Here is a 12557-nt window from a genome sequence, read left to right on the forward strand (position 1 = left end):
TAGCCCAAATATCCCCAGGTACTGCTTACTACTCTGTCCTGGACTTACAGGACACCTTCTTTTACATTCACTTACACCCTAAAATTTAATCTATGTTTGCCTTTCAGGACCCCACATGAATGGCTGGACAGGTCACCTGGACTGTCCTCCCCCAGGAATTCAGAGACAGACCCCATCTCTTTGGGTTGGCTCTAACCCAAGACTTGGCAGAGTGGCAGTACCCACAAGCTACTCTTTTACAATATGTAGATGACCTCCTTCTTTGTGGACCAACTGAGCCTGTCATTTCATGAGCCACTGAATCTTTACTAAACTTCCTAGCAGATAGAGGCTATAAAAATCTTTAAAGAAAAGCCCAATTGTGTCAGTCTAGGGTTACATATTTAGCCCTTGTGCTGGAGAAAAAGTGAGGGCTCTAGAAGATAGAATCTGTCTGATCCTGATGTTTCCTCTACCTACAACTAAAACAATTGAGAGCCTTTTGGGGCAAGGGCAGTGACAGGATACTGTAGAATTTGGATCCCAGGATATATACACCTAGCCAGGTCCTTATATCAGATCCTTAAGGAAGAACAGAAGGATCCCAGCCCTTTATTAAATGGAATGACAAGTCAAAAAATATATCCCACCTAGTTAAAAAGGCCCTTATGACAGCTCCAGCCCTGGGTCTCCCAATACACGTCAACTTTCAATTATATGTCTATAAAAGAGAGGTTACTCTAATAGTTTTAGGGATAATGCAATGATTACACCCCTAGCTGGAATAAGCTATGGGGTGGTTACCAATCATGTAACTATAAAAAACCTAACCACAGTAGTAGAGGACACCTCAGACCGGGTAGGCCTTGCCATTAATGACATGCAAAAGTCTTTGTCATCCCTTGCCTGTATGTATGGTCATGGACCACCCCCTGGGTCTAGATTTTCTTTTGGCTAAACAAGGAGGGGTATGTGCCATTGCCAATACTTCCTGTTGCACATATATAAACACTGCAGGCATTGTAAAGGAATGTGCAGACTACATTCTCCAGCAGGCTAAGTGGTTCTGGGAACAGTCCCTCAAAACTCAGGTTTCTACATACATTTGGGACCAAATAAAATCCTAGCTCCCCCTCCAAGACATGGTTCCTACCCTTTCTAGGACCTATAATTGCCATTATTCTCTTACTTGTGCTTGAGCATTGCATTTTAAACTTACATGTGAAGTTTCTTTCCTCTTATCTAGAATCCATCCCCGATGGAGATGAAAAGGACGTACTCTCTCAGTCCCCCTGTTGCTGTGGACCCTTTAATCGCCCCCTGTCAATGTTCACTGAATAGACTTTGTCACCCCTATCCCTAACAGCAGTAAGGGTGATCATTGAAATGGAGGACTTGAAGAACAGACTGCAGGAGGTCCCAAAAGGTAATAATTGGCCAAGAAGACACTTCTCCTTCCCAGAAAATGTCTGCTTGCACCTGAGAGACATCTCCACCCTCAGGCAATACAAAAAGGCTATAAAACCCAACTTCCAACCTGACCCACGGAACCACCTATTTCCAGGTCCTGCTGCATACCCCCATGCAGCCTTTCTCTTCTCTACAAATAAAATCTTTCTGACCTCTGATGCTGGAGTCTGCCTCTGCTTTCATTCTCAAAGTGGACACAAGAACCCTGAACACCCAAAAATTCCTGTGTGTCAGCTGTGTATCAAGAATATTTTTGTTCATTTCATTTTTATTGTCTACATAGGCAATCTTGTCATCTGCAAGTAACAACAGCTTAGATGTTTTTTAATAGTCTGTAGTTGTTTCATTTCTTTTCCTGTCTTTCTCCACTACTTTGAGCTTCTAGTAGGATGCTGAATAGACACGATAAACACTATCTTTATCTTCTCCTTTATCTTAAGAAGAAAATGGGCGATTCCAAGATGGCGGCTAGAGGGAGGAAGCAGAAAGCGAAACTCATATAGTGAAATCTTGGAGAGACGCAGGAGACACACTTTGCAGGCATAATCACTGAGAAAAGGCATAACTTTGACCCCTCTACATCTCCAGCTGGCACAGAGAATCTCCATGTCACGTTAAACGGAGAAACCAGGAGGGCCCCTGGGCTGCCAGTCACTGGCACCCAGACGGCTTGGGAAGACGTGGACCAGGTGAACTTCATGGTACCACAGTACTCCCACAGACAAGCCTGGGCCAGAGCAGCATAGCCCCCTGGATAGACTGACCTCCACCTGGGGAAAAAAAAGAGAAACTGAGTAATAAGTAATAAGAGCAATAAAGACATGCTGGAAAGAGGGTGGGGCACCCTGAGCGCTGAAGATTGGGGGAAGGGAATCCTTCCTGGGACTGTAAATAAACAAGCTGGGTGGGCCGGAGAGCCTCTGGTGGGAGCGGGAAAGCTTGTGAGAGTGGCAGAGGGAGGAAAACTCCACAGGAGAGGAGGGAAGACCCACTTCTCACGTGAGCTGTAAACAAACATGATGGCTGGCAGGAGCAGCAGCACCGCCCAGTAATCAGGAGTAGGAAAGCTTGTGAAAGCAGAGGTGGGAGGAGAACTGCACAGGAGAGGGGGGAAGACCCACCTCCCACATGAACTGTAAATAAACACGCAGGCCTGAGAACATGGGTGCAGTGTCACCTTTCCCAGTGCTTGGAAAGGGGAAAGGTTGTAGTAGAGGCTCATGCACAGGAGAAATCTGAGCAAACAAAGCCTGCAGGGCCAGGTGAGTGCTAAGCTCACCCCAGAGATCTGCATAAATAATGCCTCCAGCAACAGCAGGCTGACAGCAGCAGGCAGGCAAGCCACAGTTGCAGAAACCATTCACAGAACTGTCTCCAAACTCTTTTTTTTTTCTTTGTCTCCCTACCTTTGATGAGAGAACAACTGAATTACACCTGCAAGCTGAAAAACGTACTGAAACTGTATTGCATTTGAACTTGGGACACTTGGTGGGGTTTTTCTTGTGCGTGTGTGTGTAGTTTTGTTCTTCTTTATGCATCCCCTTTGAAGAGACAACCACAGAACAACATCTGAGGAACCATCTCCAGGATTGGAGACTGAGACTTCACTGCATTTGAACTTGGAGGCTTTTTGGTTTTTTAAAATTTTCTATTTTTCATTTTATTTTAATACATTTTTATAAATAGATTTTTCTTTCATTTACTTATTTTTTATTTTTATTCTTATCTTTTTTTTTATTTTTGATTTTCAATCCTCTGTCTCTCTAATGTCTGTTCAGCTTACTGTGGATTAGTACACTAAAGCTCCCTGTTTATAACTTTGAAATCTTCTTGTCTGACACCTTGTTCTGTTTTCTCCCTCCAGTCTGTGTATTTGTTTCTCCCATTTCTTTAACTTCTTGCTTTCCATCTCAGCTCACTCTTCCATTCTAAATATTACCATTGTTATTATTACAAGCTAGAAAATACTTAATTGCACACAGTACAGGGACAGTAACAACACCAAAGACAATGACGGGAAGACAGAAGAAATAGGGAAACCAGTTTCCCCACAGCAAAAAATTAGTACAGGAACCAGAGGGGAATGAATAAAACAGGTACTCAGATACAGACTCCAACAAAATGAAGATAAACTATGCCAAAGGACCCAATGAAGCCCACAAGAATAATTTAAAAGAAGAAATACTACAGGTACTCAATGAGAATTTTATAGAGATGATACTGGATAGCATCAACCAAAATGTACTGGAGACACTCAAGAAATTCCAAGACAACAAAAATAGAGAATTTGAAAAAGCAAAAGAAGAAATAAAGGAAACCATAGAAGCACTGTATAAACACCAAAGTGAATGAAACAGAGAACACAATGAATAAACAGATAAATCAACTCAGGACAAAAATAGATAACATTAAAGAAGAAAACAGCCAGGATATGGAAAACCTCAGAAAAAAGAATGAAACAGAACTGCAAAACAAAACGGAAGGCCAATCCAGCAGAATAGAATAAACAGAAGACAGAATCTCAGAACTTGAAGATGAAATGGTAATTAAAGGAAAAACCGAAGAACTATTAATTAAACAACTCAAGACCTGTGAAAAGAAAATGCAAGAACTCACCGATTCCATTAAAAGACCAAACTTGAGAATCATGGGCATTGAAGAAGGAGAAGAGGTGCAAGCAAAGGGAATGCATAATATATTTAACAAAATAATAATGGAAAATTTCCCAAATCTAGAGAATCTAGAGAAAGATATACCCATACAGATGCAAAAGGCCTCCAGGACACCAAACAGACCAGATCAAAATACAACTACCCCATGACATATCATCATTAAAACAACAAGTTCAGAAACTAAGGAAAGAATATTGAAAGCTGCAAGAAAGAAAAAACAAGTAACATATAAAGGTAAACCCATCAAAATCACAGCAGACTTCTCAACAGAAACATTAAAAGTAAGAAGAGCATGGGGTGAGATCTTCAAGGCACTGAATGAAAATAGCTTCAACCCCAGGATACTCTACACAGCAAAACTATCATTCAAAATAGATGGGGCAATAAAAGTCTTCCATGATAAGCAGAAACTAAAACAATATGTGACCACAAAGCCACCACTACAAAGGATTCTTCAAGGGATTCTGCACACAGAAAGTGAAACCCAACTTAACCATGAAAAGACAGGCAGCACCAAACCACAGGAAAAGAAAAAGCAAGACAGTAGAGAGTAACCTCAACTTAGGTACACACAATCAAACCTTCAAACAACTAAGACAACTAAATGACAGGAATCACCACATACCTATCAGTACTAATGCTTAATGTTAACGGACTTAATTCACCCATCAAAAGGCACCACTTGACGAAATGGATTAAAAAGGAAGATGCAACAATTTGTTTCTTACAGGAGACCCATCTCGCCAACAGAAATAAGCATAGGCTAAGGATGAAAGGCTGGAAGAAGATTTACCAAGCCAATGGCCCCTGAAAACAGGCAGGAGTAGCAATACTTATCTCTGACAAAGTAGACTTCAAACCTACATTGATCAAACGAGATAAAGAAGGACATTCCATACTAATAAAAGGGGAAATAGACCAAAAGGAAATAATAATTATCAACCTGTATGCACTCAATGTCAACACACCCAAGTTCATCAAACATACCCTGAAAGACCTAAAAGCGTATATAAACGCCAACACAGTGGTTGTGGGAGACTGTAACACCCCATTATCATCAATAGATAGGTCATCCAAACAAAAAATCAATAAAGAAATCCAAGATCTAAAATATGCAATAGATCAAATGGACCTAGTTGATGTCTACAGAACATTTCATCCAACTTCTACACAATATACATTCTTCTCAGCAGCCCATGGAACCTTCTCTAAAATAGATCATATCCTAGGGCACAAAGCAAGTCTCAGCAAATATAAGAAAATAGAAATTATTTCATGCATACTATCCGATCACAATGCAGTAAAAGTAGAACTCAACAACAAAAGTAAAGACAAAAAATATGCAAACAGCTGGAAACTAAATAACTCATTACTTAATAAAGAATGGATCATTGATGAAATAAAAGAGGAAATTGAAAAGTTCCTGGAAGTCAATGAAAATGAAAACACAACCTACCGGAACCTATGGGACACAGCTAAGGCAGTGCTGAGAGGAAAGTTTATAGTCATGAGTGCATATATTAAAAAGACTGAAAGATCCCAAATCAATGACCTAATGATACATCTCAAACTCCTAGAAAAACAAGAACAAGCAAATCCCAAAACAAATAGAAGGAGAGAAATAATAAAAATAAGAGCTGAAATCAACAAAATAGAAACCAAAAAAAACATACAAAGAATTAATGAAACAAAAAGTTGGTTCTTTGAAAAAATAAACAAGATTGATAGACCCCTGGCAAACCTGACTAAAATGAGGAGAGAAAAAACCCAAATTAGTAGAATCAGGAATGCAAAAGGGGAGATAACAAAAAATACCATGGAAGTCCAGGAAATCATCAGAGACTACTTCGAGAACCTATATTCAAATAAGTTTGAAAATCTTAAAGAAATGGACAGATTTCTAGATATATATGACCATCCAAAACTGAACAAGAGGAAATTAATCACCTGAATAGATCTATAACACAAAATGAAATTGAAGCAGCAATCGAGTCTCCTCAAAAAGAAAAGTCCAGGACCTGATGGATTCTCTGCTGAATTCTATCAGACCTTCAAAGAAGAACTGATACCAACCCTCCTTAAACTGTTCCACAAAATAGAAAGGGAAAGAAAACTGCCTAACACATTTTATGGAGCCAGTATTACACTTATCCCAAAACCAGACAAAGACACCTCCCAAAAGGAGAGCTATAGGCCAATCTCCTTAATGAACATTGATGCAAAAATCCTCAACAAAATAATGGCAAACAGAATTCAACAACACATCAAAAAGATTATTCACCACGACCAAGTAGGCTTCATCCTAGGGATGCAGGGGTCATTCAACATACGAAAATCAATAAATGTAATAAACCACATTAACAGAAGCAAAGACAAAAACCACTTGATCATCTCAATAGATGAAGAAAAAGCCTTTGATAAGATCCAACACCATTTCAAGATAAAAGGTCTAAGAAAAGTAGGAATAGAAGGAAAGTACCTCAACATTATAAAAGCTATATATGACAAACCTACAGCCAGCATTATACTTAATGGAGAAAAACTGAAACCATTCCCTCTAAAATCAGGAACCAGACAAGGATGCCCACGATCTCCACTCCTATTCAACATAGTACTGGAATTCCTAGCCAGAGCAATTAGGCAAGAAGAAGGAATAAAAGGAATACAAATATGTAAAGAAACTGTCAAAATGTCCCTATTTGCAGATGATATGATCCTATACCTTAAAGACCCAAAACACTCTACTCGGAAACTTCTAGACATCATCAATAGCTCTAGCAAGGTAGCAGGATATAAAATCAAAGTAGAAAAATCATTAGCATTTCTATACGCTAATAATAAGCAAACTGAAAAAGAATACATGAAAAAAATTCCATTTACAATAGCCTCCAAAAAAATCAAATACCTAGGTGTAAACCTAACAAAAGATGTGAAAGACCTCTACAAGGAAAACTATACACTTCTTAAGAAAGAGATTGAGGAAGACTATAGAAAATGGAGAGATCTCCCATGCTCATGGATTGGTAGAATCAACATAGTAAAAATGTCGATACTCCCTAAAGTAATCTACATGTTTAATGCAATTCCCATCAAAATTCCAATGACATTCATTAAAGAGATTGAAAAATCTACCGTGAAATTTATATGGAAACACAGGAAGCCACGAATAGCCAAGGCAATACTCAGTCAAAAGAACAATGCAGGAGGTATCACAATTCCTGACTTCAAACTATATTACAAAGCAGTAGCAATAAAAACAGCATGGTACTGGCACAAAAACAGACATGAAGACCAGTGGAATAGAATAGAGGACCCAGATATGAAGCCACACAACTATAACCAACTTGTCCTTGACAAAGGCTCTAAAAATTTACGATGGAGAAATAGCAGCCTCTTCAACAAAAACTGCTGGGAAAACTGGTTAGCAGTCTGCAAAAAAACTGAAACTAGATCCATGTATTTCACCCTATACCAATATTAACTGAAAATGGATCAAGGATCTTAATATCAGACCCCAAACTCTAAAGTTGATACAGGAAAGAGTAGGAAATACTCTGGAGTTAGTAGGTATAGGTAAGAACTTTCTCAAGGAACCCCAGCAGCACAGCAACTAAGAGATAACATAGATAAGTGGGACCTCATAAAACTAAAAAGCTTCTGTTCATCAAAAGAAATGGTCTCTAAACTGAAGAGAACACCCACAGAGTGGGAGAAAATTTGCCAGCTATACATCAGACAAAGGACTGATAACCAGAATATATAGGGAACTTAAAAAACTAAATTCTTCCAAAACTAATAAACCAATAAAGAAGTGGGCAAGTGAACTAAACAGAACTTTCTCAAAAGAAGAAATTCAAATGGTCAAAAAACACATGAAAAAAATGCTCACCATCTCTAGCAATAAAGGAAATGCAAATTAAAACCACGCTGATTCCACCTCACCCCTGTTAGAATAGCCATCATCAGCAACACCAACAACAACAGGTGTTGGCGAGGATGTGGGGAAAAAGGAACCCTCTTACACTGTTGGTGGGAATGTAAACTAGTACAACCACTCTGAAAAAAAATTTGGAGGCTACTTAAAAAGCTGGACATCGATCTACCATTTGATCCAGCAATACCACTCTTGGGGATATACCCAAAAGACTGTGACACAGGTTACTCCAGAGGCACCTGCACACCCATGTTTATTGCAGCACTATTCACAATAGCCAAGTTATGGAAACAGCCAAGATGCCCCACCACTGACGGATGGATTAAGAAAATGTAGTATCTATTTTTATGCAGCCATGAAGAAGAATGAAATGTTATCATTTGCTGGTAAATGGATGGAATTGGAGAACATCATTCTGAGTGAGGTTAGCCTGGTCCAAAAGACCAAAAATGGTATGTTCTCCCTCATATGTGGACATTAGATCAAGGGCAAACACAACAATGGATTGGACTTTGAGCACATGATAAAAGTGAGAGCACACAAGGGAGGGGTGAGGATAGGTAACACACCTAAAAAACTAGCTAGCATTTGTTGCCCTTAATGCAGAGAAACTAAAGCAGATACCTTAAAAGCAACTGAGGCCAATAGGAAAAGGGCACCAGGAACTAGAGAAAGGTTAGATCAAAAAGAATTAACCTAGAAGGTAACACGCACGCACAAGAAATCAATGTGAGTCAATGCCCTGTATAGCTATCCTTATCTCAACCAGCAAAAACCCTTGTTCCTTCCTATTATTGCTTATACTCTCTCTACAACAAAATTAGAAATAAGGGCAAAATAGTTTCTGCTGGGTATTGAGGGGGTGGGGGGGAGAGGGAGGGGGCGGAGTGGATGGTAAGGGAGGGGGTGGGGGCAGGGGGGAGAAATGACCCAAGCCTTGTATGCACATATGAATAATAAAAGAAAAAAAAGAAGAAAATGTATAATTTCTATCATTAAATATTTTCTTCACTGTACAATTTTTTGCCGATATGCCTTATCAACTTTAGAAACCTCTCCTGTATTCCTAGTTTGCTAAAATTTTTATTCTGAATTGGTTATGGATTTTATCAAATTCTTTCATCTATTAATATGATCAATAATTTTTCTTTGTTAGCCATAGATATGATGTTTTTCACTAATTGATTTTAGAATGCTGAAACAGCTTTGCATTGCTTCATGAACCCCATTTGGTTATGACATTGTCTGTTGCCATATTCAATTTGCCACTGTTTTGTTAAAGATTTTGTGCCTTTGTTCATGATAAGTATTGGTCCATAGAATTTTTTTTCTTGCAATGCCTTTAGTATTAGTTGGCAACATAAAATGAGTTTAGAAGTATTTGTTTTGCTTCTATTTTTTCCAGAATATTATGGAGAATTATTACCTTTGTTAATTTCTGAATAGAGCTTCCCTGTAAAGCCATATGAGTCCAGTACTCTTTTTTTAGAAAAGTTTAACATTTTTAATTTATTCCATATAGATTGGATATTAATTTTATTCTTTTCTCTTTTCAGCAAATGTGTATAGTTTCTGTCTTTCAAAAGATCAGCTCATTTCATCTAATTACCACACTTGCGCATTAAGTTTGTGTTCTCCCAAAATAGAAAATAGCTTGAATAACCATTCCTCTCTACCCTTGCAGTGTCTCTGACATCAGCGATTATGACCCCTCCTTCATCTGATATGGTACTTCATGTCTTCTCTCCAATTTTTTGTCTCAATTAGCTTTGCTAAAGGTTTTTCCTTTTATTGATCTTTTCAAAGGATTAACAGTTGCTTTATTAATTTCACATATCATTTCCCCACTTTCAACTTTTGAAACTTATACCCTTATTTTTTAAATCCACTACAGAGCAAATTTATAATTCTAGATTTGAGATAAAGCATACTCTCAGGCCAAAACAGAATTAAGCTAGAAATAGTAGCAGAAAGTACACTAGAAAAAAATCCCAAATATTAGAAAATTAAACAGCATATTTCTGAATAAGAACCATGTGGTCTATATTGTCATAGACACATGACCTTATAAAGTAATATGTATCTGGGCTTACAATATATTTTGAATAGACTGGTAGGAAGATGTAATTACAGGTCTGAAAGACAACCTGGATTGACTAAGACAACCATAGAGAAACTATTCAGAGAAACATGTGGTCCCCAGTATGTAAAAAAACACCTGAAGGAGCCAAGTATGATGACACACAAGTGTAATCTTAGCTACTCAGAAGGTGGAGGTACGAACATCATGAGTTAGAGGTCAGCTAGAGCAAAATAATTGACAGCCTATCTCAGTAAATAAATAGTAAAAATATGGACATAGCTCAAGGTTTAGATTGCAGACTTAGTATGCCAGAGACCCTTTGTTCAATCTTCAGTAATCCCTCAAAAAAGATTACCAAAAGGAATGAAATTATCCAGTTTTGACAGAATGTCATTGAAAAGTTGGGTTGTTTTTCTCTGTGCTCAACTAAGAGGTTGCCAATGTCAGTGGGAAGATGTCAATTTTCAATATTTAGTTAAAGTAGTTTTCTCTTTTGACTTTTGCTCTTTTCCCTTAACAATACATCCAGCTGATCACTTCACAATCGTTCAAAGCAAACTTGTTACTTCTCTTCATAGTTGCAGGACATTCTTGTTCTCTTTGATGTCATCTCATGATGACCATCATGACTATATTGAGGACACACAAACATAAACTTGTAAAACTATACTGCTAGAAACAAGTTAAGCTTAAGGAACACCAACTTGGTGTCTTAAGATTTTCATGTTAGAAGGATTTCACTATTAGAGAACACAAATTTAACATACAAAGTAGCCAAAAGTAATTAACCTCACAGATACATAGAAATCCTTTATACACATCACTTTAGTTTTTATTTTGAAATGAGTTCCAGAATCCATGGTTCGGTAACATAATAATTGTGTTGGTGTGCTGCTTTTAACAGTTCTACATAGGTTAATAACACTGACAAAAATCTAAGGCTAGCTTCAGATCTCTTATAATTTTAGGAGACAATGGTATTAACCATATCTGATGTTAAAGTACACCTCAAATACAGAATAACAAAATATCTGATCAATTAAAGCAGGCAGATATAAACCAAGTTTAACTGGCTAAGGCTCAAAAATGGCATTAATTTTTCAATGTAAATGACACCACATACAAAAATGAGGAAAGATCAAAGGTTTTATTGACTGCTTTGTATGTTTATGGTCTAGATACAATGTATATTATAGAAAAGGAAGCACTTGTTGAATTTCTTGTATGCAGTTCTAAGAATTATCTTAGAGGTGTTTACAAAAGAATTTTAAATTAGGTATGCTGAAATATGTATAAGTTCCTGCTTAGTTGCTGGTGTTCCAGTATATTCATTTCCTAAACATCAATTAAAATCTGCTATTATTATTGTACCACTTGTATACCTTAGTGGATCTTCCTGTGACATTTCAAGGCATGCATATATTGTTCTTTGGTTGTATTCACCATCAACTACTCTCCTATCTTTTCTCCCAAACACTGGTTCTCCTCCTTTCCCTAGTAGTACTTCAACTACTTTCAGCTGATCATTTTCTTTATTTCTACTTTCCACATATGAGAGAAAACATATACTACGTGTCTTTCTGCATCTGGCTTATTTTAGTTATCATACTGACCTTTAGTTCCACCCATTTTCCCACAAATGCAATCATTTTTATGACTCAATAATACTCCTTTGTACATATACCATATTTTCACTATACATTCATCTGTTGACAAGCACATAGGCTGATTCCACAACTTGACTTTTATCAATAGTGCCACAATAAACATGGGTGTGCAGGCATTTCTTAGATATGCTGATTAGATATCCTTTGGGTTAATATGCAGAGTGGTATAGCTGGATCATATGCAGTTTTATAGCTGAATCATGTGGTTACTCTATTTTTAGTTTTTTTGAGAAAACCTCATACTTTTTTCCATAGTGTGTGTATTAATTACATTCCTACAAACAATACATAAGGGTCTCTTTTCTGTCACATTGTGATCAGCATTTATTATGTTTTTATTTTTTATAATTATCATTCTCCCTGGGGTGAAATGCAATCTCAATATAGTTTTGATTTGCATTTCTCTGATGGCTAAAGATAATGAACATTTTTAAAATACTTCTTGGACACCTATTCTTTTAATAAGTGTCAGGTCAGACCAATTACCTATTTATTGATTGGATTACTAGTTCTTTTGTTGTTCAATTTTGTTGAGTTCTTTATATAACCTGGATATTGATCCACTATCAGATAAAAAGCTGAAAAAATCTTTTCTCCTATTTTGTAGGCTCTCTTTGCCCAGTCAATTGTCTCCTTTGCCATGCAGAAAAATTTTCATTTAAATGATCCTATTGGTCACTTCTTGCTATTATTTCCTGAGCTATTGGAGTCCTGTCCAGGACATTATTGCCTGTACCAATTTGTTGAAGTGT

The sequence above is a fragment of the Castor canadensis genome, chromosome 1, assembly GCF_047511655.1.
Source record: "Castor canadensis chromosome 1, mCasCan1.hap1v2, whole genome shotgun sequence".
NCBI classification, from domain to species: Eukaryota; Metazoa; Chordata; class Mammalia; order Rodentia; family Castoridae; genus Castor; species Castor canadensis.